This window comes from Balaenoptera borealis, assembly GCF_965194805.1.
Source record: "Balaenoptera borealis genome assembly, chromosome: 4".
Taxonomy (NCBI): Eukaryota; Metazoa; Chordata; class Mammalia; order Artiodactyla; family Balaenopteridae; genus Balaenoptera; species Balaenoptera borealis.
The window spans coordinates 59,572,494-59,597,427 of record NC_138861.1 but is presented as its reverse complement, the minus strand read 5'-3'; the positions used below and the strand labels follow the sequence as shown (position 1 = coordinate 59,597,427).

Sequence of the window (24,934 nt, the reverse complement as noted above, 5' to 3'; positions counted from 1 at the left end):
TTGCAATAGGGAAGAGAAATTGGAGTCTACTGCCAATACAGCCAGGACAAGTGGAGATTTATAGCCAAGGAGCAGAATGAAGGGGTCAGTGGATAGAAAATTACTCAGAGAAGATATCAAGAGGAGGGGAATTCTTGCTAAACTGACCTAACAAGATTCTTGCTAAGGGTGGGCCAAGGACTTACCCATAAAGGTAGGGGATGAGGAACTTGATCAGATGTCATAGGTGGGAGATGACTTAGCAGGACTCTTTGCTAAGACTCGGCCGGGCAAGCCAAAGACAGGACAGGACCAAGGTCAAGGTCAACTTGGCGGGCTTGGAGAAGCCTGACTAAATTGTGAGTTGTGTTGAAACTGAGGTTTGTTATTCTTGGCACAGTTTTCTGCTTGAAGGTCATATAAGAAGAAGTTAGAGATAGGAAAGCAGATTAGTAAAACTACCTGCATAAAGATCATTGTGAAGCTATGAAACTGAATGAAATTTGTCCTCAAAGAGAGGATAAAAGAAAAACTTTGTGGGACCCTTTTATTTAAGGAGTAAATGGCAAAAGACAAGTTAGAAAGAGAATAAAAAGCAGCAGTGAGGTAAAGATCACAGTAGCTATAGAAACCAGTGGAGAAGATAGTTCGGAGAGAGAAGACCACATTGTAACTGTCTTATAGTTCATTTCCTCTCTTCTTAGGGACAGAGAAGATGAAATCAGGTCATTCGCTGAAATTGAGAGATAGCATTGCTATGGACGTCTAGGGGGGAAAAGTTTAAAAAAGGATAATAGAGGAATGAAAAAATTGCTAGACTGTAGGGAGGATAGAGCAGAAATTAGAGCATGAAGCTACAGGACATCAAATGAGAATGCTTCTTGTTGACTCTCCTAAAGATCACCAGGAAAAGGTCTTTATCAAGCAAAGCTAAGTTTATTATTAGACTTAATAAGAGAGAAGAGCACCCTGATAGAGCATTAGTAGCATCTTGGAAGAGGGATGTCAAGTCAGAGGAGGATGCTTGTAGGATTTAGAGCCTGACTGAATGATTTTTAGGCAGGTCTTGCCAACCACGAAGCTGGTTGGGCTTATGCAGAGTTATGACGTCATAACTTTAGAGTAATGTGCACAGGTAGGCAAGGGTCTTGAAGGGAATCTTGATGATCAACTTGTCAGTCACGTTTCTCAGGAGAAATAGTTTCCCGGAGCAAGAAGTTAAGTTATTTTGTGCTTGCTCTCAGTATTATTTAACATAGGGACAGGAGAGTCTACCCAGTTATAATTTAGCACAGAGACAGGATATCGTTTTAGTTTCAGCTCTCATTTCCTAATTTTCTCTGGAGATAGCAAGCAAGGAGACAGAGTAAAAGGGGAAATGTGGGATTATCCAGACCTGAGAACTGACAAGTTGTGTAAGCTCCTGGTGAGGGCGGTGACATAGTCAAGCCTGTTAAAGAGAACATAGTCGAAATAGCGGATCATAGAGTAAGAAGGCAGGTCAAGACAGAAGAGGGTCCAAAGACTAGAAGAGGGAAAGGAGCAGAGGTTGAAATACACAGTAGATGCAATGAGAGTGAGAATTTGAAAAGGTTAAATGATAAGAGGGTGAACTGAGAAAGAGTAACAACACAGTTTAAATATGAGGGGTGAAAAAATGATATCACACTTTTACTAGTTACAAGTAATAGGTTTCCCTAATTATACTAATATTTATATAGTAACCTGGAATAAATGGTTCTCTTGTCCTTTTCCGCAGGGTTCTGACTGGTACATACATTCTCATACTTTAAAACCAGTTCAAATCTCTGTGAAGCTTTTCTCCTCTCCCAAGTGTCTCCTCTGGACCATCACACCGCATTCTGCCTAGGTCTCCGCAGTGATTCCTCTCACAGTATGTTGCTTACACAAGTCAGGGAAGGGAAAACTATCTTGCTTTTTAAAACCAAAACTGCCTGCAGCCACTTCTGCCTCTAAGTCGGTGGCAGATTTTAGCTATAGAGAGTCTTCTATTGAATAAAATATGTACACAGTCCATTGGGACTGTGACCTCCAGAGTATGATTTGGAACGGTCCAGTGAAATTAAGAGAGAATGAAACTGCTTTGCGTTTAAAATGAGCAGGAATTTGGGGAGGTTGGAGGCAAACAAGGGAAAAATGTAAGGAGACTAGAGAGAGAGCTAAGGAACAAGCTACCTCCATAAATAGGTGGCTGGTGGAGCGAAGTTGTCAGGTCCCGGCAGTGAATGCGGCCTAAGAGATTCTAAAAAAGGGAGTAGGGTAGCATTCACATTCAATTATCTTCTGTTTGGTCCTCTGTCACTCCATCACCCCAAACCTTTAATAAAGTGCATTGCATGCAAGAACGCCTTATGTTTTGCCGGAAATTAAGGGAAAATGGCTGAACTCCACATCTGGGTCTGTTCATGGCATAGAAAATAGAATAGCCATGGAAGGCAGGACACAAGGAAAATCAAGTCATTGGAGTCTTCAGGAAATTAGAGTGAGGTGACCGTGAGAATATAAGCCCATGGAATCGAAAACAACAACAAAACTTTGCCAGAGGTGATGGGCTTCCTCTGGGATGTGCAGTAAGTGTTTGAATTTTTTCCTAAATATCCAAGGAAAGGGGACCCCAGCTGTCATTTGGGATGCATGCATGATTATATATACATTCTGCTTTTGACACAGAGTAAGCGGTCAATAAGGATTTGTTAAGTACATGGATAAAAATTCATGGATAAAAAACCAATTCTATTTTATTAGGGCAAGAAGATCAGATACTGTCTTGCTGGTGTGAGAAAGCATCAAAAAGTAGGAGAACATATCTTAAATTACATCTTCAAAGACTGATAACAGGAAAGTGGCTCATATTTACATGTCATGTATTACCCTTAAAAAATATGAATAATAAAGCTGGGAGAGTAACATGCAGTTACTAAGAGAAGGTAAAACGTAAGGGGAAATGAAATCCTTACGAAAGACTATAGGAGTGAGCAAAGATTATCAGAAAGAAATAATGACCAGGTTGACAAGCTTAACCTCAAAAGTACAGTGTGTTATTTATTCTTATGTCAGTAAGGCAGACAACAGCACCACCTATACAAGAGCAAACCAGAGGCACACACACAAAATTGTGCTGGTCTATAACATCCCGCCAGTCAGTGATAGTGTCCAAGCCCAGTTTCCTACTCTAACGCTGACAGTGAGAAAAACCAAGAGTGCAAAGGGAAGACCACTTTTAAAAATTGAAAGATCTTCCGCCAACCTTCCTGTAAGTGTTAAGCCCTGTTTGTATTTCATTTCACTACCCGTCTCTCTGCGGAAAGAACCACACCTGGCACGCACCTGCTGTTGTTTTTAACATTAACCTTTTGGACAATTTCAGATAACACTGGAGGCATTCTAGGAAATTAAGAATCACTATAATAGCAGTAAATTGTGATTTAAAAATAATGTAATAGTGACTTGCATTTCAGACACCTAATCATTTTTTCCATATCATCATGATAGAGTCTGAAACAATAAATTGTGCTTCAAAAAATTAGATTTACAGCCACATTTATAATATTAAAGCATTTTTCAGACTAAAGCAGAAAAATGAAGATTAAGGCAAGAGGTTTTTTTTTTTTCTTTATTTATAGAATCAAGGCAAGGAGAATAAATTCAAGATGATAGAAATTGTTGTGGATGGAGTTGAGGCGTGAGGATTGTTTCAAGCCATCAAATCACTCCACATAAATATGTAACTCTAGAGCCAGCTTTCTTTACATGGTAGAGAGAAACAGACTAGATTTCAAAGTCAAAAGCTGTCAATTGTCTTGTTGTGCTGTTAGGAGTTGACCTAGCATACATAATACAGTATATAAAAGCTTGCCGTACAGACTATTTTATAGAATAATATGGTACTGAAATAATTATTAGAATATTTAATGGCAAAGTACAAAATCTTTATTCTTCTCTCCTGGAAAAAATCCACAGTGCTCTCCCTTCTCATTTTTGAAAAAGGATTTCTAATACTTGATACCAGATGACTTTTGCCAAGTGCTTTTAGAATCTGGATAAGGTTGTTCTGAGACACAAAGCATTGAACACTTTTTTTTTCCCTTTCTTTTCTTATTGTAAAAAATAAGGACTCCATTCAGCCCATCATGTCATTTTACAAAGCCAACCAAATCACTTATTTTATTCCCCTTCCTATTTTCCAGAAGATTTCTAGGCAATTTTTCATAAACCACTTTTCCTTCATTTTAAGAAAAGAACCTTCCTTCACTATCCCTCACGGTTACCTTTCATGTCTGAGACTGACTTTATAATTTTACTATCCTTATGCCCATCATTATAGATATCCTAAAACAAAGCTAAGTCATTGACCAGAAGACTGCTGAAATCAGGACAAACAAGGCTATTTATTCACAGTTTATAATGGCAAGGAAGTCAGCCACCGTCACTTGCATTTAGCAGAGACTCAAAGATGGACAAGGAAGTGAGAAAGCTTGATAGTGGGGGTCAGGGGGAAAGCTTCAAGTATGATCTGATTGGAGGTTGTTGGCATTGAGAAGCTGAAGAAGGGAAAACTAAAAGCAGGGTGTCACCGAGCCCCATAGAGAATTTCAGCCATCACGAACTTCAGTTATCAAGGGATAATCTTATAAAAGCCTTATCTGTATTTTACACCACAGGGGAAATTCTATGGACATTGCCATAATTGCTGCTCACATTTTTCAGTCATCACAACAAATAAAATACACGTCCACCATGAAAATGAAATAAAATAAAACAAAAGCAGGGCATCACATGTAATTGGTTTGGGGAGCATATCTGGCTTTTTCTGGTTGGTCTTGAGCTGGAAGCAAAGGCAAAAAATATGGAAGCTGACAGCGACTGACCACGTCCTGCCCACTGTGGTACACTTGCTGCAGAGGCTGTAGTTTGACTTCCTGCAGTGGTTGCTGCAGGGAGGTTGTGGGTCAGAGTTCTACTGTCATGTATGATATGGTCTGGCCACTGTTGTATATGCAGTCTCTCATCTCCCCTTTTGGTCCATATCTTACCTGCCAGAAGGTAACCAGTTTATGGAAGGCTAAAGATCCAACTTCCATTTCTCAGAGATTGTTTAGCCACCTTCACAATCAACGGCAGAGCGAGATTGTCTTGACCTTTTTATTATATAATCACGGTGATCATATGATGAGAAAGTGGCTATTGGAGAAGGAATGCAATGGACCGACATAACGAGCATTGTGATAGCAACAAGAATAATTAACAGTTCCTGTAAAATGCTTGAACCAGGAATTCCAACCACTCAACCCAGGCCAAGAACCAATTTCATACACCATGAGAATCAACCTTAGAGAAACCAGTATCTTTTTCATTATGGTGATGTATAACCTGTTCAACCATGTTCTGTCACTGATACGAGTAGAGCAAGAATTAGCAATGGCAAAGACGCCACCATGACTAGTGAACAAGAAATCTAGAGCAATGCAACTGTTCATCGCTATTCATGTGAATGTGTTGAGACTAATCTGTATTCCATCTAAAACAGAGGTGGTAGCATTAATTCCTCTGCCAAAGCTAGTGATACGTTTCTTACAGTCTTTTCCAGTTGTATGATTCCCACAGGTGGGAATCATACTGCTCTGATGGTTTGCATAAACAATGAGTCAGTAATTCCCCCAGGTAGAATACCTGAATAAGCAAGGGTGGCATCGTTTTAGAGTTTGTGTCTGAATCAGAATTTCCAGGCTTGAGGATTTATAGAATTAAGGTCTCTTTGTACAGACAAGTCTCAGAGTACTACTCCTAAGGTTTATGAGGTGTTGGTGTGAGGCAAACAGGACCAGGCACTCTGGACACAAAGGAAGCGGTATCTGGTAGAGGTATACGGAAAGCCAGGGAAAAAGGAGTAGTTCATGGCAGAAGGTCAGAACCAAGACTTTACATTAGTTGTGTCACATGTTTGTATCCGTTAGTCTCTTACAGGTAGCAAGTATTTGGTCCACCACCCTTCATAGGTTATTAAGTTCAAATTTAGAATCACCTTGGTTATCATCAGTAGATTGTGACTTTGCTGTGCCCCTCTCTTCTAGAAAAAAAGAAAAAATTATTACAGGTTGATTTGTTTAAGGTCATTTGTCCACCCTTTGCCTCTCCTTCTTATGACAAGTAACAGTATTAGATAACACAAAAAGGAAGCCCAAAGAGAACGGAAAAGGATGAAAAGGAATGGTTTGATTCTACCAAGGATGCCAAACAAGTGGAAACCAATAACAAAACCTGAGTATTAAACTGTGAATAAACAGCCAAGGAATGCAACACAAAGAGAGCATAGTTCAGACCAGGTGCAGACTTTCCATGTCAGCATGAATCTGACAAGCCATGAGCAGCAAACATGAGGGGCCTCTGTGGGTACCACACCAGGTTGAAGGCTGGAGTTCACAGCATTGAGCAGTGCACAGTGCATCTTGGTGGGATCTCAAAGAAAACACGAGTAAACAAAGACCACCCCAGTGAGAACCAACATAGGCTATTTGTTCGAAGTTTGCTATAGCAAGGGAGTCAACACCATCACTTGTGTTTGGGAGAGACTGAAAGATGGGCAAGGGAATATGAAAGATTTATAGTGGGAAAAAAAGGGATGGCTTCAGGTATGATATGTTTGGAAGTTGCTGGATGGGGAAACCAGAAGGAGGCTACCTAGAAGCGAGGCATCTTGTATGGTTGGTTTGGTGAGTGTGTTGGCTTTCTTCGGTTGGTCTTGTGTTGGAAACAAGAGAAAAAAATAGGGAAGTTGACAGTAATTGACCAAGTCTTGACCATTCTGGACTGGTTGCTACAGAGGTTGTGGGTCAGAATTCTGTTGTCATATGTGTTCTGGCCATTGGTCATTGGTACATTCGTTCTCTTGGAGCCAAAGTATCTATTTTCCTTTCATAAAAAAATTTATTGTTACACAGTGTCTTTGTCTGTTCAAGCTGTTATAACAGAATACCATAGACTGGTGGCTTATAAAGAGCAGAAATTTCTTTCTCAGAGTTCTGGAGACTCGGAAGTTCAAATTAAAGTACCAGCAGACTTGATATCTGGTGAGGGCTTGTGTCGTGGTTCATAGATGGCCATCTTCTCACTGTGTCCTCACAGGGGAGAAGAGGGGTCCCTTTTATAAGAGCACAAATCCCAAGCATGAGGGCTCCACCCTCATGGCCTAATCACTTCCCAAAGGCTCCACCTCCAAATACCATAACATTAGACATTAGGATTGAACATATGATATGGGGGGAACACAAACTCGCAGTCTATAACACATAAATATAACATTTAAGGAGAGAGAACATTTTCTTAAGAGCATTAGTTAAAGTGAGAATAAGACAGGATTTTTTAAAGAAAGATCTTCATCTTTGAGATGCTCTTTTCTAGTTATTCCAGTAAAAACCAGGCTGGTTGGCCTTTAAGACTATAAGTAATCATGTTCATCTAATATGATATTCATTAAGTTAAGCTCTTGATTTTTAAACCTCTTGTTATGCTTGCCAAAACTTGGGGTAACCAAAGCAAAAATAATTCAAAAATATATAATAAAACCTGATTAATTGATTTCTTCAATTCAGAATGTGTTATACTTCAGATAAGAAAAATACTGAAGTTATTTACTAACAAAGAAGTATTTTGCTAAATAAATTATTATGTATACCTAAAAGTCAAAAATATCTCCTTTTCTTTTCTTTTTTTAATATTTGTCCAGTTTTATTGAAATACATAAGTTAAAGGTATACAAAACAATGATTTGATATATGTATATATTGCCAAATGATCACCACAATAAGTTCAGTTAACATCTCTCACCTCACATAGTTACATTTTTCTTTCTTGTGATGAGAACTTTTAGGATCTCCTCTCTTAGCAATTTTCAAATATGCCTACGGTATTATTAACCATAGTCATCATGCTGTACACTACATCCTCTGAACTTACTTATCGTATAACTGGAAGATTTTACCTTTTGACTACCTTTACCCATATTCCCAACCCTTACCCCACATCTGGCAATCACCAATCTGTTCTCTGTTTCTATTAGTTTGAGGTTTTTAGATACCATGTATAGGAGAGACCATATATTATTTGTCTTTCTCTGTCTTACTTATTTCACCTATAATAATGTCCTTAAGGTCCATCCATGCTGTCACAACTGGCAGGATTTCCTTCTTTCTCATGGCTGAATAATATTCGATTATATATTAAATATATTAAATAATATCTAATATATCCATTGTTTATATATACCACATTTTTTGAACACTTAGGTTGTTTCCATATCGTGGCTATTATAAATAATGCTGCAGTAAATACAGGGATGTAGATATTTCTTCAATATAGTACTTTTTTAAAAATTAATTAATTTATTTATTTATTTATTTTTGGCTGCGTTGGGTCTTCGTTGCTGCGTGTGGGTTTTTCTCTAGCTGTGGCTAGCGGGGGCTACTCTTCATTGCAGTGTGCAGGCTTCTCATTGCGGTGGCTTCTCTCATTGCAGAGCACGGGATCTAGGCTCGTGGCCTTCAGTAGTTGTGGCATGCAGGTTCAGTAGTTGTGGCTCGTGGGCTCTAGAGCACAGGCTCAGTAGTTGGGGCGCACAGGCTTAGTTACTCCGCGGCATGTGGGATCTTCTAGGACCAGGGCTTGAACCCATGTCCCTTGCATTGGCAGGCGGATTCTTAACCACTGCGCCACCAGGGAAACCCCAATATAGTACTTTTGTTTTCTTTGGATATATAGCCAGAAGGAGAATTGCTGGAACATGTGGTAGTTCTGTCTTCAATATTTTGAGGAATCTCCACACTATTTTTCACAGTGACTTCCCCAATTTACATTCCCACCAACACTGCACAAGGGTTTCCTTTTCTCCACATCCTACCCAGCATTTATCTTTTGTCATTTTGATGATAGTCATCTTAACAGGTTTGAAATGATATCTCATTGTGATTTTGATTTGCATTTCCCCAATGATGAGTGATGTTGAACACATTTTCATGTACATGTTGGTCATTTATCTTCTGTGGAAAAATGTCTATTCAGGTCTTTTGACCATTTTTTAATTGGATTATTTGATTTTTTTGCTAATGAGTTGTATGAGTTCTTTTTATATTTTGGTTATTAACCTCTAATCAGATATGTGGTTTGCAAACATATTCTCCTATTTCATAGGTTCCCTTTTCATATTGTTGTTTGCTTCTTTTGCTGTGCAGAAGCCTTTTAGTTTGATGTAGTCCCATTTGCTTATTTTTTATTTTGTTGCTTGTGCTTTAGGTGTTATAATCAAAACAATCATTGCCAAAACCAATGTCAAGGAGCTTTGCCCCCAAGTTTTCTTCTACACTACTCAATTTTAATTTGAGGAGTGTAAGATAGGGGTTTAGTTCTATATTTTTACATATGAATATCCAACTTTCCCATCACCATTTAATGCAGAGACTGTCTCCTTTAGTATTCTTGGCTCCTTTGTCAAATATTAGTTGAGTGTATATGCATGGGTTTATTTCTGGGCTCTCAATTCTGTTCCATTGGTCTATGTGTCTGTTTTTATGCCAATACCATACTGTTTTGATTACTATAGCTTTGTGATATAGTTTGAAATCAGGATATGTAATGCCTCCACTTTATTCTTCTTTCTCAAGATGTTGGCTTTTGGGGTCCTTTGTGGTTCCAAACAAATTTTAGGATAGTTTTTTCCTAGTTCTGTAAAAACTGCCATTGGAATCTTGACAGGGATTGCATTAAATCTATAGTTGGCTTTGAGGAGTATAGACATTTTAATAACATTAATTTTTCCAATCCATGAACATGGGTTATTGTTCCATTTACTTGTATCTTCCTCAGATTCTTTCATCAATGTCATAGTTTTCAGTATAGAGCTCTTTCACCTCCCTGGTTAAATTTATTACTAAGTATTTTTGTCTATGATACTATTGTAAATGGGATTGTTTTCTTTATTTCTTTTTCAGATAATTTGTTGTCAGTGTATAGAAATGCTACTGATTTTTTTTAAATTTTTTATTTAATTTTATTTATTTTTTTATACAGCAGGTTCTTATTAGTCATCAATTTTATACACACCAGTGTATACATGTCAATCCCAATTGCCCAATTCATCACACCACCATCCTCACCCCCCTGCGGCTTTCCCCCCTTGGTGTCCATACCTTTGTTCTCTACATCTGTGTCTCAACTTCTGCCCTGCAAACCGGCTCATCTGTACTATTTTTCTAGGTTCCGCATACATGCGTTAATATATGATATTTGTTTCTCTCTTTCTGACTTACTTCACTCTGTATGACAGTCTCTAGATCCATCCACGTCTCTACAAATGACCCAATTTCATTCCTTTTTATGGCTGAGTAATATTCTATCATATATATATGTACCAAAACTTCTTTATCCATTTGTCTGTCGATGGGCATTTAGGTTGCTTCCATGACCTGGCTATTGTAAACAGTACTGCAATGAACATTGGGGTGCATGTGTCTTTTAGATTTATGGTTTTCTCTGGGTATATGCCCAGTAGTGGGATTGCTGGATCATATGGTAATTCTATTTTTAGTTTTTTAAGGAACCTCCATACTATTCTCCATAGTGGCTGTATCAATTTACATTCCCACAAACAGTGCAAGAGGTTCCCCTTTTCTCCACACCCTCACCAGCATTTGCTGTTTGTAGATTTTCTGATGATGCCCCTTCTAACTGGTGTGAAGTGACACCTCATTGTAGTTTTGATTTGCATTTCTCTAATAATTAGTGATGTTGAGCAGCTTTTCATGTGCTTCTTGGCCATCTGTATGTTTTCTTTGGAAAAATGTCTATTTAGGTCTTCTGCCCATTTTTGGATTGGGTCGTTTGTTTCTTTAATAATGAGCTGCATGAGCTGTTTATATATTTTGGAGATTAATCCTTTGTCCATTGATTCATTTGCAAATATTTTCTCCCATTCTGAGGGTTGTTTTTCATCTTGTTTATGGTTTCCTTTGCTGTGCAAAAGCTTTGAAGTTTCATTAGGTCCCATTTGTTTATTTCTGTTTTTATTTCCATTACTCTAGGAGGTGGATCAAAAAAGATCTTGCTGTGATTTATGTCAAAGAGTGTTCTTCCTATGTTTTCCTCTAAGAGTTTTATAGCATTTGGTCTTACATTTAGGTCTTGAATCCATTTTGAATTTATTTTTGTGTATGGTGTTAGGGAGTGTTCTAATTTCATTCTTTCACATGTAGCTGTCCAGTTTTCCCAGCACCACTTATTGAAGAGACTGTCTTTTCTCCATTGTATATGCTTGCCTCTTTTGTCATAGATTAGTTGACCATAGGTGCGTGGGTTTATCTCTGGGCTTTCTATCTTGTTCCATTGATCTATGTTTCTGTTTTTGTGCCAGTACCATATTGTCTTGATTACTGTAGCTTTGTAGTATAGTCTGAAGTCAGGGAGTCAGATTCCTCCCACTCCGTTTTTTTCCCTCAAGACTACTTTGGCTATTCAGGGTCTTTTGTGTTTCCATACAAATTTAAGATTTTTTGTTCTAGTTCCATAAAAAATGCCATTGGTAATTTGATAGGGATTGCATTGAATCTGTAGATTGCTTTGGGTAGTATAGTCATTTTCAAAATATTGATTCCTCCAATCCAAGAACATGGTATATCTCTCCATCTGTTGGTATCATTTTTAATTTCTTTCATCAGTGTCTTATAGTTTTCTGCATACAGGTCTTTTGTCTCCCTAGGTAGGTTTATTCCTAGGTATTTTATTCTTTTTGTTGCAATGGTAAATGGGAGTGTTTCCATAATTTCTCTTTCAGAGAAAAACTTAGCCTGTAGTTTTCTTTCTTCGTGACACCTTTGTCTGGTGTTGGTATCAGGGTGATGGTGTAGAATGAGTTTGGGAGTGTTCCTCCCTCCACTATATTTTGGAAGAGTTTGAGAAGGATAGGTGTTAGCTCTTCTCTAAATGTTTGATAGAATTCACCTGTGAAGCCATCTGGTCCTGGGCTTTTGTTTGTTGGAAGGTTTTTAATGACAGTTTCAATTTCAGTGCTTGTGATTCGTCTGTTTATATTTTCTATTTCTTCCTGGTTCAGTCTCAGAAGGTTGTGCTTTTCTAAGAATGTGTCCATTTCTTCCAGGTTTTCCATTTTATTGGCATATAATTGCTTTTAGTAATCTCTCATGATCCTTTGTATTTCTGCAGTGTCAGTTGTTACTTCTCCTTTTTCATTTCTAATTCTATTGATTTGAGTCTTCCCCCTTTTTTTCTTGATGAGTCTGGGTAATGGTTTATCAATTTTGTTTATCTTCTCAAAGAACCAGTTTATTGATCTTTGCTATTGTTTCCTTCATTTCTTTTTCATTTATTTCTGATCTGATCTTTATGATTTCTTTCCTTCTGCTGACTTTGGGGCTTTTTTGTTCTTCTTTCTCTAATTGCTTTAGGTGTAAGGTTAGGTTGTTTATTTGAGACGTTTCTTGTTTTTTGATGTAGGATTGTATTGCTATAAACTTCCCTCTCAGAACTTCTTTTGCTGCATCCCATAGGTTTTGGGTCATCGTGTTTTCATTGTCATTTGTTTCTAGGTATTTTTTGATTTCCTCTTTGATTTCTTCAGTGATCTCTGGGTTATTTAGTAGTGTATTGTTTAGCCTCCATGTGTTTATATTTTTTACAGATTTTTTCCTGTAATTGATATCTAGTCTCATAGCATTGTGGTCGGAAAAGATACCTGATACAATTTCAATTTTCATAAATTTACCAAGGCTTGATTTGTGACCCAAGATATGGTCTATCCTGGAGAATGTTCCATGAGCACTTGAGAAGAAAGTCTATTCTGTTGTTTTTGGATGGAATGTCCTCTGAATACCAATTAAGTCCATCTTGTTTAATTTATCATTTAAAGCTTGTGTCTCCTTATTTATTTTCATTTTGGATATAACTGTCTTTTAGAAGGAAGAAAATGAGGAGAAGGAAAAGTGAAGGGGAAAATTAATAAAGTGGGGTCAACATGACCTGACCAATTTTGGTTCTGATTTGGAGGTGCATTTACGTGAAAAAATAATAGGATGAAATATTTAAAACAGATACTGCCATGGAATCAGAGATGCATCATTTCCCACACCAATAAAGGACAGCTACTAAAAGTCTGTTCATAATTAGCTGGCTTATTCCTAGTCTGATACAACAACAGGACAGCTTACAAAAGAAAGAAGTAGCCAATCAGGTCATACTAACTATCCTCATTAGCTTCACACTTCAGATAGTACTGAAACCAATGTTCAACCTCAAAGAGCCATCATGTCAAACCACTCTGAAAATGTTAATACTTTGTTTGTCTACTAAAGAATACTATAAATAAAATAATATTTTAGCCATTATCTTCTTTTGGTTACCAAATGCCATATGTTTTTCTTAGTCAAGGGGCTTTCACACATGATGTTTTCTTTGCTTTTTTTTTTTCCATTTCTTTAAGTTTGTATCTATACGAGATGATGGATGTTCACTACACTTACTGTGATGCTCATTTCATTATGTACATAAGTCAAATCATTATGTTGTAAACCTTTAACTTATACAGTGCTATATGTCAATTATATCTCAATAAAACTGGAAGGAAAAATAAAAAATAAAATAAAATAAAATGTCCCAGTCTGGAAGGGACACAAATCACTTCTGGTCACACTCCGTTCAAAAGGACTGATTATTTGCCACCTCTGAAAGCAAGGAGGAGGTGCCCAGATACCTCCTCCAATTGACAATACCACACAAGAAAAAGAGAGTTCAAATTTTTAGTGGATAGCTAACATATAACCAACCACAAACATATAATTAGCTAATGCAGATAATTCAAGCTAAAAAAAACCCTCCCTACCAAAGACATAGAAGCCCAAATTCTCTGGTCTGCACCAGACCAGAGAATTTACTAGTTAATTACACAACCAGCTTCATTTCCAATGTGAAATCATGGCCCTCATAAGACCTTCCTCATACTGATGTTTTGAATTATTAAGAGTAAAATCCACAAAGCTCTCTTTAGTTTCCTCAAAGCTATTGTAGCTTTATTGTGTTATTGTTATGGCTTTATTTAATACGTTGACATATAGTAAAAATGACTTACGTGTTTCAATGTTGCCTTTGCTGTCAAAGTTCTCTTCTAATGGTCAAGCCTACCCTTATTTAATTATCAGTATATAACCTAAGGTAGGATGACTGTATGCCCAGAAATAGCTTTGAAATAATATTTTAAAGGATAAATAATTTAAAATATGATGTCACTGGGCTTTAAACTATAACTGGGCATATATATTTTTATTAGCATCAAGGAGAAGAAATAAAACAAGGATCTCTGACTGACTTAATGAACTCTTGCCACAGCTAAGGACAAGAATTACTAATTAATCTCTCTGGATGTTTTATAAGCACAGAAATATTACTTAAATAATAGCAACTGTATACCCAATGTCAAGTGGAATAAACAAAAAAAAATTGCAAGTTATAGTCAAAACAAATTTATTGAAGATCATAGTCTTACTTGGATGTAATATTGGAAAATGGATGCCTATTTTACTGCAAATGCCAATAGAATCATACTTTTACAGTATAATAGTCTTGTGATGTCACACTGAGTTAATAAGAAGAATGTGCCATGCTTACCATCAAAAGTAGGTGATGCTGATTCTATGATGATGGCTACTATAATGACTAATTCTTCTTTCCTGAGTAATCAACATGCTCTCATCCAACAGCTGCTGATGCAGTGTAGAAGCAGTTGTTCACTGCACAACTGGTGCAGTGACCACTGGTGACCTATCACACTCTGAATGCCTCAGGGAGTAGACTTATCATGTTTTTCAGCCAAAGGCAATTGGGTTGACCCTATAATTTATGTGGCCTTATTTTCCTTCCAGACAAGTAACTTGTTACTTATGTAAGGATTATGTGATACGAGAGTCAATTTTAGTAGAAAAGTTACACTGCTATAAGTTTGCTTTCTATCATGAGCTCTGTTTAGGATAGCAATAATATCAAAATTGGTTAAATAATGAGATTAGGTTTACAACACTACTGGCATTCCAGTGATTACCCAAAGGGTCTATTTTCAGTGGCTTGAAAGGACTCAGAGCCATCCAAATAATTTCTGTCCCCAAAGACTGTAGAGCCATCTTCATTAGCCTTCTCAGTTTTAGTTTGTTTACTTCTCAGACAGTAGCATCTGTTTTCCTGTGGGACTTCCCAGCCCAAAGGTTAGCATTTGACTCATTCGCATAAGATTTTTAATCTTGTGTAGAGTCTTAACAACTAAAAATGGATAGAGATTATTCTTCTTGAACCTCCTGGGGGTTGGGTAGAGAAAGAGTTCTTTAGATCCTGTTACTCGGGGGGGGGGGGGGTCGCTGATTCTTGAAGCCTGATGTTGAAATTTTCCTTTTATTTTGAACTAGCTATATCCTTCAAATAAACTCATTTTTTGCTTAAGTTAGCTAGAATCAATGTCTGTGGCTTGAAACCCAAGAACCTGGAAATAAAAAGACTGAACTGTGTGATCAAATAATCACCCAAAGACAAGAGATTTCCAGGATTCGACTGGGTGTCATTTTTACAGCTTTAAGAGTTGAAGGGTTCTGGGACTTCCCTGGTGGCGCAGTGGTTAAGAATCCACCTGCCAATGCAAAGGACACAGGTTCAATCCCTGGTCTGGGAAGATCCCACATGCCACGGAGCAACTAATCCCGTGTGCCACAACTGCTGAGCCTGTGCTCTAGAGCCAGCACCACAACTACTGAGCCCACATGCTGCAACTACTGAAGCCCGCGCACCTAGAGCCCCTGCTCCGCAACAAAGAGTAGCCCTCGCTCACCGCAACTAGAGAAAGCCCGCGCATAGCAATGAAGACCCAACACAGCCAAAAATAAATAAATAAATATATTTAAAAAAAAAAAAAAAGAGTTGAAGGGTTCTACCAAACAGACACATATGAAAGATGGTCTGTCAATTTCAAAGGATTTACAAACTATGTTAACAGCCAAAGAAATGCCAAATTCAGTCAAGCCACACAGATAGGAATAATGATTTCCATAAGCAGGGCAGGGAAGTGACTACGTGGACTAGGAGAGAAAACTCTTTACATTATGAAGTCCTTCTAATAATTGGCGTTGCAAACAAGAATCCACTCCTCACCTCAGCTAATAACCTGAGCCATTACATATGTGAGAAGTTATCCCTAAAGTGTCTTAGGATTTGATAAATGTTTATGTAGTAGGTAAACCTACCTTAAACCCAGGAAGATTAAGAATTGAGTTTTAAATATTTCAGAGAATTATATCTAAAATAAACCCATGATAATAATAATTGTGGTTTAGGAATCTCTACATATTTTGTATTTTGTGTACTTCTACTATTTTAAAGAACATAACCTATTAGTATAATTCATTTCATAATTCATTTTAAAATGCATAAATATATAATTTAGATTGGTGATTTTAAGTAGAAAATGTCTTAGTTTATGTATTGTCAGAATTATTTAAAGGAACTTAAGAGTCACTGGTATTTGCATATTTAATTTATTAGATTTAAAAGAATATTCAAGAATTCAGAGTGGTTTTGTTCATTAAGCCTGACAACAGAAACACCTAAAAAGAAGTAAAAATATTACATTTATAATTGCCATTTAAAATGTCTTAAGATGTTTAACTTGCTCTGTATAGGAGGCTAAGTATTATCCAAGCTTTAAAAATGATATATAAAATTTAATTAATAAATAGAATAAAATTTGTAAGCTGAATATAAAAGTTTCAGCATTTGTAATTTCAATAAATACAATAATATTTTCATACTCAAAACAATCCCCCCCAAAAGCACATTGACAGAATCCATAAGGATGGATGGTAAAGGGAGAGGCATTAGTTTCTAAGCCAGTTTTGTTAGCCATGTTAACAGTAAGTGTTACATACAATGAAAATGTATTATTTACATCCTACATAATACAAATGTATTATTTGATCAAGTCTTTTTTCTCAGCCTTAGAGTTAAACTTCTCCTGTGCTTTCCAAATACGTGATTTTTCCTGTCATCTTATAATGCAGCTAGAGCTTAAATTTATTCTCCTGAGACAACTGGTCTATGATTTCCTTATGAATTACCTATGTGCATGAAGACAGGAGAAATTACATTCAATTAAAGGGTAGAATGAAAAGAGTAGCAAACTAGAAGTTGTTTGAACTGGGTCGAAGTTTCTCTCTGAACAAAATTAACTACAGTTTGGGACATATCATTTAACTTCTCTGTGGTATAGTTTCCTCATCTGTGAAATGAAGAGAGTAGACAATAATACCTCCAAGATTTTTGCCCAATCTCAATATAATTATTAATTATATTAATTAATTATATCAAAATTATTATAACTATTTTATTATTCAAAAAGAATTTAGAATAAAGATATGAAATATCACAAATTATGATTAATCTTGGATGGAAGACCTAAATAGACATTTCACCAGAGAAGACATATGGATGGCCAAAAGGCACATGAAAAGATGATCAACATCACTAATTATTAGAGAAATGAAAATCAAAACTACAATGAGGTAACACCTCACATCAGTCAGAATGGGCATCATCAAAAAAATCTATAAACAATAAATGCTGGAGAGGGTGTGGAGAAAAGGGAACCCTCTTGCACTGTTGGTGGGAATGTAAATTGATACAGCCACTATGGAGAACAGTATGGAGGTTCATTAAAAACTAGAAATAGAACTACCATATGACCCAGCAATCCCACTACTGGGCATATACCCTGAGAAAACCATAATTCAAAAGGACACATGTACCCCAACGTTCATTGCAGCACTATTTACAATAGCCAGGACATGGAAACAACCTAAATGTCCAACAATAGATGAATGGATAAAGAAGGTGTGGTACATATATACAATGGAATATTACTCAGCTATAAAAAGGAATGAAATTGGGTCATTTGTAGAGATGTGGATGGACCTGGAGTCTGCCATACAGAGTGAAGTAAGCCAGAAAGAGAAAACCAAATATCATATATTAGCACATATATGTGGAATCTAGAAAAATGGTACAGATGAACTTATTTGCAGGGCAGGAATAGAGACATAGACATAGGAAATGGACATGTGGACACAGCGGGGGAAGGGGAGGGTGGGAAGAATTGGGAGATTAGGTTTAACATAAATACACTACCATGCATAAAATAGATAGCTAGTGGGAACCTGCTGTGTAGCACAGGGAGCTCAGTTCGGTGCTCTGTGACAACCTAGATGGGTGGGATGGGGGTGGGGTGGGAGGGAGGTCCAAGAGGGAGGGGGTATATGTATACATATAGCTGATTCACTTCATTGTACAGCAGAAACTAACACAACATTGTAAAGCAATTTTACTCCAATAAATAAGTAAATAAATAAGTAAAATAAAAGATAAATTATGATTAACCTTTTAAAAAAATTTTAAAAGGAAAAATCATGACTCATCAAATGAATACGTATCAAAGATTTTGACTCCTTAGTAAATTGAGGGAACCAGTAAGATGTTACAACTGAGTCAAAGAATTCAAAATATCATACCTTTTAAGCAAAGAAAAAATGATGAGATGAATTTATAAATGGATGCAAAATTGGCAAAACTGGTCAATATCCACAAAGTGATACTCAATTTCACTCCACTGGACAAAATTTGCACTTCTATGGCCTAAAATTATTTATATTATTTGAGTTTTCTATAGGCTTTTACAGTTCTACAAAGCTGTAAAATAGTCAAGACAAACAAAATTGTACATCCTGGGGTTCCTCCAATTAAAGTTTATTCAGTAATCTCTTTTATCCATTGCAAAATATTCCTCAGTTCAAACATAAACTGAGTTGTCAAGACAACATTGTGGAGGATTAGAAATGGTAGAAGATAGCAGTGAGGGTTAGTTCTTTACATCTTTATTCATTGTCTTATACAATCTGTAACTTCATTAAATAGAATAATATTTTCATATTCAAAACAATCCACCCCCCAAAAATCAGAATCCATAAGGATGGATTCTATATTCAAGTAGAAAAATGTATATGAGAAAGTTCTCAAAATTCTTTATTTCTTCAGATTCCCACAGCCCAGTAAATGGGACAGCAGGTTGGTCCAGCAGAAATCTGGAAGTTGCACTTGATTCCAGCCTCTTCCTTAACCCCACATCATGATATTAGTTAGTAGCCCTGCTACTTTTATCTCCAAAATGTATCTTACCTCTGTTTTTGTCTTTCCATCTTGACTGTCACTACTCTATTCCAACCACCATCAGCTTTTATCATAACAACTACCATCACCTTTCAAATACATGGCAGGAAAATATTTTAAACTATTAATCTTTTATTATTATTATTGCTGTATTTCTTTCTTCTCCTATCATTCAAACAAATAGTCAATCCAGTTTTCACTGTCAGCTTGGTAGGAAGGGAAGGACTGTGGCAGAGAAAAATCAGAAGTAGCTTTGTAATCTTCCAGGCCTTAGTTTCCAAAGGCCTAATCCCTAAAGCTGGGTGAAGATTAGGGTATACACAAAGCATCCAGGCTGCAATTGTGAAAGGAAAATGATTTCCCTAAAACAAGAATGAAATTCCCAGGACTTTAGGGGATAGGTTGCATAGTGAGAACAAAGAGGTCTGAGGGTCTAAATACAGAGGGGACTTTCTAGGCAAAGACACTGGAGAAGTGGAAAGACTTCAGTAATGAAATGACTAACTTTGTGGGAATCTGGGCAGCCTTGCAAAAATTCCTACACCCCACCCTGGCAGAGAGCCCCTGGATATGAAAAGCCATGTTGAAGAGAATGACTGATTCTCAGTTGTAACCTGGGATTGAAAATAGATGGACGATTCAAGAACCAGATGTTTTCACCCCACTCCAAACTTTACCATTGCATAAGATTCTGGAACTATGGAAAAAAAAAAATGCAGGAAGTTGGGGTTAAGTCAGAATGACTAGGGTTAAAATTTTTCACCAGCCTAATGAGATGGGAGGCTTAAAATAGAAACTGAGTTATAGAAAGTAAAGGGAAGAAAAAGAGAGAAAAAAGACTAAGAAAATACAAGGAACTTTTACATCTGTAAATATGTAGGTCTAGTTATTCTTAAAAACCACCTCCTGGGGCTTCCCTGGTGGCGCAGTGGTTGAGAATCTGCCTGCCAATGCAGGGGACACGGGTTCGAGTCTTGGTCTGGGAAGATCCCACATGCCGCGGAGCGATTGGGCCCGTGAGCCACAATTACTGAGCCTGCGCGTCTGGAGCCTGTGCTCCGCAACGAGAGAGACCGCGATAGTGAGAGGCCCGCGCACCGTGATGAAGAGTGGCTCCCGCTTGCCGCAACTAGAGAAAGCCCTCGCACAGAAACGAAGACCCAACACAACCAAAAAATAAATAAATAAATAAAAATAAGCCTACACCTTTAAAAAAATAAAAAATAAAAAAAAATAAAGGAGGCCAGTCAACCTTTAAAAAAGAAAAAAACCACCTCCTGATGCAAAATAACTTTAAAATGCTGGGTAAACTACTATAAAATTTGTAAATATATAACTGGATTCATAACAAAGCAAAGGAAATCCCCTGTCCCTCTTCCCCACAGAGACAGAGAATGAAGCTGTAATTAGAGTGGTCAGCAGTTCTGAAGGTGTAGATGCCCCAGGTTTAATGACCACATAGGGAACAAGAGATAAGGGCTTGACTTGCATAAATAGCAGTAATGGGATTAGGTATTTTTTCATAAAGAAAGGGTCCTTGAAGGATGACTACAACCTAAATAAAAAGGTAAGCTAGAAAAAATACATATGTCTGATGGTAAAAGGAGACACAAGATGTGATTTGTCTATCAGGGTCTCAGCTCAGCTCCAAAAGAAAAAGGAAAAAAAAAAAGAAGAAGAAGAAGAAGAATCTCCCTCATAAGTCAGAACTATAGCCCTAACCTCACACGAATATGGAGTTTGAATATACATGACTCAGTTCAGGAAAACCCAGGTTAATAAGCTGAAATTGATATAGGTTTGAACCAATCTAGGATATCTAGCAGAATCAAATGCAAATCTTCTCTAGAGTAGGGGTTGGCAAACTATTGCCAGGAGGCCAAATTTGTTTTTGTACTGCCTGTGAGCTCAGAATGTTTGAAAAGAATCAAAAGAAGAGTATTTCATGACAAATAAAAATTACATGAAATTCAAATTTCAGTGTCTATAACTAAAGTTTTATTGAAACACAGCTACATGCTACTCTTGTTTTTCATATTGCCTACAACTACTTTCACACTACAGCAGCTGTGTGGTGTTGACTAGCTGTGACAGAGGCTGCATGTGGTACTCTCATGGCCTCACACTGTTGCTCAGTGCACTACAAATCACAGTGATGCGGTCATAGCTTGATAGCGTTTTGAGTGTCACACATATCACCATACCACCACATTTTTTTTATTGCGTACCCATCATGTCAAAAGAAACAAAGAAGAAAAATGAAAAGAAATGTAGACTCCAAGTATCACACTTTTAAGGCACAATGGAACGTGGATATTTTATCTAAACTGCAAAGAATTATGCTATTGCTATGCTAAGAGAATACAATATAGGTCAATATTACCAAACTAAATAATTGTCACACTCTTGCCAATGCACAATATTCCCAAAAGAGTCAGAAAAATTAGAAAATTTAAAACAAATATCTCACTAGATCAGAATTTTTCCACAAAAATTAAAAATCAAAATGAAGCTACAATCAACATAACTTTCCAAGTGGCTCATTTGTTAACTAAGCAAGAAAAATGGTTTACCATTGTGAGTTAATTAAATTGTATGTGTTTGCAGCGGCCAAAAAAAAAGTTTCCAGAGAAAATAACCTTGTTTGGACTATTAGGCTCTCTGTGAGAACAGTTGTTCAAAGAGTTGAGAACATTAGAAGCAACATCAATAGTCACCTTAAAAACAACAACAACAAAAATGATTTCTAATGGTTTTCCTTGCTTCTTAATGAATCAATAGATGTTACCAATACTGTTCTGTTGTAGTTATTTGAGGATTCAATACCAAGTTTGAAATGACTGAAAAAATCACCCTATGAATATTCTGAGTAAAACTAGAGTCAAGAATTTTTTTTAATTAATTAATTTATTTTTGGCTGCATTGGGTCTTCATTGCTGCGTGCAGGCTTTCTCTAGGTGCAGCAAGCAGGGGCTACTCTTTGTTGCAGTGCGCGGGCTTCTCATTGCGGTGGCTTCTCTTGTTGCAGAGCATGGGCTCTAGGCTCACAGGCTTCAGTAGTTGTGGCACGTGGGCTCAGTAGTTGTGGCTTGCGGGCGCTAGAGCGCAGGCTCAGTAGTTGTGGCGTACAGGCTTAATTGCTCTGCGGCATGTGGGATCTTCCCGGACAAGGGCTCGAACCCATGTCCCCTGCATTGGCAGGCGGATTCTTAACCACTGTGCCACCAGGGAAGTCCAAGAACATTTTCAAGGAACCTACAAAAACATCAATTCAGTACAACCTGAAATGGAATCTACTAAGATGTGTTACAATTGATGGTGGTAAAAATATGTGTAGAGCAGAAAAAAGGCCTTATTGGACAAATTCACAAATATTGTGGAAAAGTAAGGTATTTAAAGCCCAGGTTATTCATTGTATTTTTCATTACAAATATTTGTGGAAATTATTCAAATTTATCATGTATTATTAAACCTTTAGTATCAATGGTGAACCTCACTTGCTTTCATGGGCTTAACCATTTTCATTTACATGAATTTTTTTCAGAAATAGAAGCTGAATATCCTGACTTGCTCTACCACACATCAGTTCAATAACGTAGTGGTGGTATGTTTTTATTATGATTATTTTAGCCCAGAGCTGATAATTAAGTTTTTCTGAATGGGAAGAGCTATCCTCAGTCACTATTACTGAACACTGAGTGACTTTGGAAATTAGCTTTTGCTACCCTCTGCATTAGCCAATTGCTTTAGGTTGCAGGTGGCAGAAACCCAGTTTGAACTAGCTGGACCAAAAGGGGAAATTCATGAAAATGCTCACAGAGTCGGGGGGGAAAGGGCAAGGATGTGGTTGAACCTTAGAGACAAGTGTGACTAGGGACTAGAATGCCACCGGGCATCTTTTCTCCCATTTCTACTTCTCTCCAAGAATCAAGTTTCTGTATCCTAATTCAGACCAGTTCCTTCCACATGCTGGAGTGGTCCACCAGAGTACCAGAACCTCATAACTTCATCTCAGAGAGCAACTATTAGTGGTGTTTTCTGGTCCCAAGTTTGAAAATCCTGGGGAAGTGCACTGAGTAGGACAAACACAGCCTGATGTCCACCCTATACCAATCACTGTGGAAAAAGAGGCAGGCTCCACAGGAAGATGCAACCACCATTGGAACCACTTGCTTGGAGAAGGGAAAAGAGAATTTCTCTGAAGAAAGGGCTGCTCTGGACAGATAAACCAGTTGATGTGCTCAGCAACCTTCTAAGATGTTTTTGCTAAACCGGAAGTTCTCAAAGTGTGGTCCACAGACTCCTAGGGGTCCCCAAGATCCTTTCAGGTCTGCAAAGTCAAGACTATTTTCATAATAATACTAAGATGCTATTTACCTCTTTTATTTTTTATTTTTTGGTCCTTTTTTAAAATTTTTGCATTGATGATGCAAAAGAGATTGTGGGAAAATGTCTGGTGCCTCAGCATAAATGAAGCAGTGGCTCCAAATTATATTCATAGTCATTGTATTCTTCAACACAATGCATGTCTAGTTTAAAGGGGAAAAAAGCATGTTTCACTTAAGAACTCCCTTAAAGAAGAGTAAAAATTATTAACTTTGTTAAATCTTGATTTTGAATATGTATATTTTTTCATATTTTATGTAAATAAATGGGAAGTATGCATAAAGCATGTTTGCTGCATGCCAAAGGGAGGTGATTGTCTCAAGGAAATGCACTTATGTGATTACTTGAGTCACAAGCTTAACTAACCATTTGTTTTGTGGAACACAATTTTTATTTAAAAGAACAACTAAAAGATAAACTATGGTTATTCAGACTTGGATATTTGTCAGGCATTTTTTCTGTGATGTTAGATGTCACTTCAAGGAAAGCAACCAAGCTTTCAAGTGAAAATTAGAATTTTGCCAAACTTGTATCTTCTACCACTAACTTGATAGCTTCCCAATATTTAAAGACTTTTTTGATTATATAAGTGGAGATATTAACAAGTATAGTTTTTGATGTTGTATAATGAAATGTGTTAAAATTCGGAAGATCTGCGTAACTCAGTGAACCAATATTTTCTATATGATCAACGCATGATGTTACAAAATCACACATGGATAAAAGACACATCCAAAGTGCAAAATAGACCAATGGATTTTAATGTAACAGAATATGAAAATTTTATTGAGATGCTTTCAGATTCCACCTTGCTACTAACTTTTAAGAAACTACTGTTCATTGAGTTTTGTTGCAATATAAAAGAACAAAACCACAATTACCTGAAAGGGCCCTTAAACAAATAGTTTTCAGAGTTCTAATTTTAGAAGTGCAAAGGGGTCCTGAGACCAAAATGTTTGATAAATGCTGCTCTAAACTATGTAAAAGTAGACTTCTAGAGACAAGCAATATTGTCAATGCCTCTGAGTGGTAAGGAATCGCTGATACTACACTGACAATTGGGAAGATTTTACTATTAATACGCATTTTGTAATCATCATCATAACCATTCTTACCAAATATAACAAGTAAACATTTATTAAGGCTCTGCTCTGTCTAGGGTCTGTTCTAAATGTTTTCCATGCCTTAATTAATTAATTAATAATGTAAGGATTATAAATCCTGACAGTAATCCTCTGAAGTAAGGTGTCATTATTATCATGGTCTTCACTTCATACAGGGGAAAACTGAGATTTAGAGA

General features: G+C 37.0%; 1 long non-coding RNA gene across 1 annotated transcript in view; it reads left to right on the top strand.

Annotated features, from left to right (window-relative positions):
• Positions 1–24,934, top strand: part of LOC309627970 — a 749,424-nt gene that overhangs the window by 354,812 nt on the left and 369,678 nt on the right. The gene's annotated exons all lie outside the window — the stretch shown is intronic.